Below are 4,119 nucleotides of genomic sequence, written 5' to 3'. Positions count from 1 at the left end.
AGTAAAGGCATGGTCATCTAAAGGATCATGGATATGTGTGTAATAACATACTGATATCTACACAGGATCTTGATGGCAGAAAGATTTATGCGCAAAAAATCTATGCATTTAGATGTGTAAACATTCACAGAATGTTCAGATTCATAAAATTGTTCTTCCATTCCTCCCAAACAGGTCCATGCCTACCATGAGGCCACTTAAGGTAGCTGCCTCAGGCACCACTGAGGTCAAAGTGTCCATGGAACACCCTGTCCTCAGGGCAGCTCAGCATTACTTAGCTCCCTGCCCAGCCACTGCTCCTGTCACACAGGCGGGCACATTGACTGAGACTACTCAGTGACACTGAGTCTGATGAAAGTGAAGGCTCAGCCTCAATCAGTAGAGCTCCTGACCACTTAGTCTGCCTATCTCACAGGTGCAGAAGTTGGTATCTCTGCTCATTGAGGCAGTCACCATTTTTATCAGGGTCAGCAACACTGAGGTCACTTCTCTGTCTCTTTCAGCCATGTGGGTTGCAGCAAAAAAGCCCCCTCAGCTCCTGCCTCCAGCTCAGTATTTGGTCTTAGCATGGATTCATGTACACGTGTTTACATGCAGACTCACGTAAATTACACGAATAGTGACTGCAGACACAGATTTTTCAACTTTGATTTTACACAATGCAATGTAACATAACTGCGCAATGTAGCTGTGTGATTGGTCCCATAAAATACCACTGCATTTGGATCCGTAAAAACTAGACACTATAAAAATCTGAATGCACCATTTTCTACACCCATGTGCATGAACCCTTGGTTCTCACCATTCCTAATCTTCAGAAGGCCCAGTATTGAGCCACCAGTATGTGACCATAGTATCTGATGACCACGCTCCCCCTCTATGTGACCATAGCATCTGATGAAATTGCTCCCCCCATATGTGACCATAGCATCTGATGTCACTGCTCCCCAAGCATGTGACCATAACCATCTGATGAATGCAGAAATCCCATCTCACACCTAACCGGTATATCCCCTGTTGTCTTTTGGTGGTGTTACGGTATATTCGGCGGCGCCATCGACCTGTCACTACAACATAGAGAGTAAGTCACCAGCACACCAATATATTCATCAGCAAAATGCCTTTATTGACATTGGTTGATCATGAAAGCATAAGAAAAAACAATGTTTTGGGACCAAGCAGGGCCCCTTTATCATGGAGTATGATCACATTGCCTAATATAAGGACCCTGTGTAGTCGCGAAACACTGCTCTTTTCATATCATCTGTTGACCCCGTTACCCTAGTATGTGACCATAGCATCTAAAGACCTCACTTTCCCAGTATGTGATCGTAGCATCGGATGATCCCAGTCCCCTAGTATGACATTGGTTGATCATGAAAGCATAAGAAAAAACAATGTTTTGGGACCAAGCAGGGCCCCTTTATCATGGAGTATGATCACATTGCCTAATATAAGGACCCTGTGTAGTCGCGAAACACTGCTCTTTTCATATCATCTGTTGACCCCGTTACCCTAGTATGTGACCATAGCATCTAAAGACCTCACTTTCCCAGTATGTGATCGTAGCATCGGATGATCCCAGTCCCCTAGTATGTAACTATAAAACTGATGACCCAGCTCCCCAGTATGTGACCATAGCATCTAAAGACCTCACTTTCCCAGTATGTGATCGTAGCATCGGATGATCCCAGTCCCCTAGTATGTAACTATAAAACTGATGACCCAGCTCCCCAGTATGTGACCATAGCATCTGAAGAGCCCAGTATGTGCTAATGACCCTGCTTCCCCAGTATGCGACTCAGCTCCCCCAGTATGTGACCACAGCAGTTGGTGACTCAGCTTCCCCAGTATGTGACCGTAGCATCTGATGACCCCAGTATGCGACCGTAGCATCTAGTGACTTCTCTTATTCAGTATGTGACTATAGTATCCGATGACCTCCATCCCCCAGTATGTGACTATAGTATCTAATTACCCCATAGATCCCCAAGTATGTGACCATAAATCTGATGACCCTGCTCCACCAGTATGTGATTATAGCATCTGCTAACCCCTATAGATCCCCAGCATGTGAACATAGCATCTGATGATCCCATAGGTTCACCACTATGTGACCATAGCCCCCCCCAGTAAGTGACCCTAGCACCTGATGGCCCAATAGATCGCCCAGTAAGCGACCACAGCATCTGATGGCCTTGCAGATCCTCCAGTAAGTGACCCCAGCATTTGATGGACCCATAGGTCACCCAGTGAGTGACTCTAGCATCTGATGGCCCTGTCGATTGCCCAGTAAATTACCCTAGCATCTGACAGCCTCATAGATTCTCCAATAAATAACCCCAGCATCGGATGGTACCGTAGGTCCTTCAGTAAGTGACCCTAACATCTGATGGCCCTGTAGATCCTCCAATAAGTGACCCTAGCATCTGAAGGCCCCAAGGATCCCCCAGTAAGTGACCTCAGCATCTGATGGCCCGGTAGACCCTCCAGTAAATGACCCTAGCATCTGATGGCCCCGTAGATCCTCCAGTAAGTGACCCCAGCATCTAATGGCCCTGTAGATCCCTCAGTATGGGACACTAGCATCTAATGCCTCGTAGATCCCCCAGTAAATGACCCCAGCATTTGATGACCCCACAGATAGCCCAGTATGTGAATGCAGCATATGATGGCCTGTAGATTCCCCAGTAAGGGACCCTAGCATCTGATGGCCCTGTAGATCTTCCAGTAAGTGACCCTGGCATCTAATGCCCCATAGATCCTCCAGTAAATGACCCCAGCATTTGATGGCCCGCAGATACCCCAGTATGTGAACATAGCATATGATGGCCCCATAGATTCCCCAGTAAGGGACCCCAGCATCTGATAGCCCTGAAGATTCTCCAGGAAGTGACCCTAGCATCTGATGGCCGTGAAGATTCTCCAGTAAGTGGCCTTAGCATCTGATGTCCCCCGTAGATTCCCCAGTAAGGGACCCCAACATCTGATGGCCCCATAGATCCTCCAGTAAGTGACCCTAGCACCTGATGGCCCAAAGATCCTCCAGTAAGTGAGCTTAGCACCTAATGGCCCCATAGATCCTCCAGTAAGTGACACCTACAATCTGTTGGCCCCGTAGATCTCCCAGTACATGACCCCAGCATCTGATGGTTGATGGCCCCAGTGATCCCACAGTAAGTGACCCCAGCATCTGATGGCCCCAGTGATCCCACAGTAAGTGACCCCAGCATCTGATGGCCCCAGGGATCCCACAGTAAGTGATCCCAGCATCTGATGGCCCCAGGGATCCCACAGTAAGTGACCCCAGCATCTGATGGCCCCAGTGATCCCACAGTAAGTGACCCCAGCATCTGATCGCCCCGCGTAGAAGAAGCACAGAACTCCTCGGCAGTGCTCGGGTTGCGCATGACTCAGAGAGGCCGCCGGGAAGAGGAGGAGGATTAGGAGGAAGGAGAGCAGCCGGGGTCCCCCCTCTGCTATCACTCGCCGCTGTTGCTGTAGCAGTGACGCGGCATCCGGATTGTCAGCTTCTCGTCGTATCCGTTACCGGAGCGCCGCCTTACATCTGCCAGAGAGCGGCGTGTGAGAGCCGGGGGGGAGGGAGGGATTGGGGTGAATGTAGGGGGATCGCCGCCTTCCCCGGCCGGATCTGCGCTCCAGGACTTGTGCGAATAACACAGCACCGGCACTTTCGCACGTTCCAGCAGGATCACTCCGACATAATCCGCCCGGAGCGACCGGGGACTCCGCCGTCCTCCCATCACTGATAAGCGATGTGTAATTGTCAGTGTCGCCCTTGTCTCCTCCCCCGTCCGGGCTGTGGAAGGGGCGGGTGTCTGGACGAGGTTTGACGGGAGATGACGCTTCCTCTAGCGTCCCACATAAAGCAGATCGGAGGGAGGGAGAGCAGGGGGAGCCGTGCAGTCTGGGACTGGCAGGACGACTGAAAAGTTCCGAGACTTGGACTTGTACGATGAGCAGAGCTGTGCCGCGCCGCTCCGAGCGCTCCTTCTCTCCAGTGTAAAGGTAACTTTGTGTGCTCATGGCTGAGCGATCTGTGTGTGTGTGTGTGTGTGTGTGTGTGTGTGTGTGTGTGTGTGTGTGTGTGTGTGTGTG

At 50.4% G+C, this 4,119-nt stretch overlaps 1 long non-coding RNA gene across 1 annotated transcript in view; it reads right to left on the bottom strand.

The window, feature by feature from the left end:
* Nucleotides 1-3,756: 3,756 nt before the first annotated feature.
* The window catches only part of LOC108799147, a 17,513-nt gene continuing 17,150 nt past the window's right edge, over nt 3,757-4,119 (bottom strand). Inside the window, exon 3 of the long non-coding RNA XR_001942003.1 lies at nt 3,757-3,928. This is a non-coding gene — a long non-coding RNA (uncharacterized LOC108799147). The remainder of the gene's footprint in view (nt 3,929-4,119) is intronic.

This window comes from Nanorana parkeri, unplaced genomic scaffold, assembly GCF_000935625.1.
Source record: "Nanorana parkeri isolate BGI_ZX_2015 unplaced genomic scaffold, ASM93562v1 scaffold1642, whole genome shotgun sequence".
Classification (NCBI taxonomy): domain Eukaryota; kingdom Metazoa; phylum Chordata; class Amphibia; order Anura; family Dicroglossidae; genus Nanorana; species Nanorana parkeri.
This window is presented reverse-complemented; position numbering and strand designations above follow the sequence as displayed.